A 254-nucleotide genomic window follows, 5' to 3' on the forward strand; every position below is an offset into this window, starting at 1 on the left:
AAAAAAAGGGGGAAAAAAGAAAAAAAAAAGCAAATAACACCATTTTTTTCTCTTCCCCTCTCTTTTTTTTTTCCTCCAGCCCTCTGTTTTAAAGGAGCAGAGGGGACCCGCTGCTGAACTGCAGCGGCGGGGGAAGCGAGGCCGCGGCTGGCCCTGGAGGGGTGCTCTGCACCCACGCGTGTCCTTGGGTGGTGGCTACTTTTCCCCCGTGGGGGATGAGGGGGTGGCGAGGGGTCCCTCCGCGGGGGGCGTGG

At 58.3% G+C, this 254-nt stretch overlaps 1 protein-coding gene across 1 annotated transcript in view; it reads left to right on the forward strand.

Moving 5' to 3' along the window:
* SNED1 (sushi, nidogen and EGF-like domains 1) overlaps positions 1 to 254 on the forward strand; it is a 29686-nt gene that overhangs the window by 8006 nt on the left and 21426 nt on the right. The window lies entirely within an intron of this gene.

Source organism: Pygoscelis adeliae, unplaced genomic scaffold (genome assembly GCF_000699105.1).
Source record: "Pygoscelis adeliae isolate BGI_AS28 unplaced genomic scaffold, ASM69910v1 Scaffold544, whole genome shotgun sequence".
Lineage (NCBI taxonomy): Eukaryota > Metazoa > Chordata > Aves > Sphenisciformes > Spheniscidae > Pygoscelis > Pygoscelis adeliae.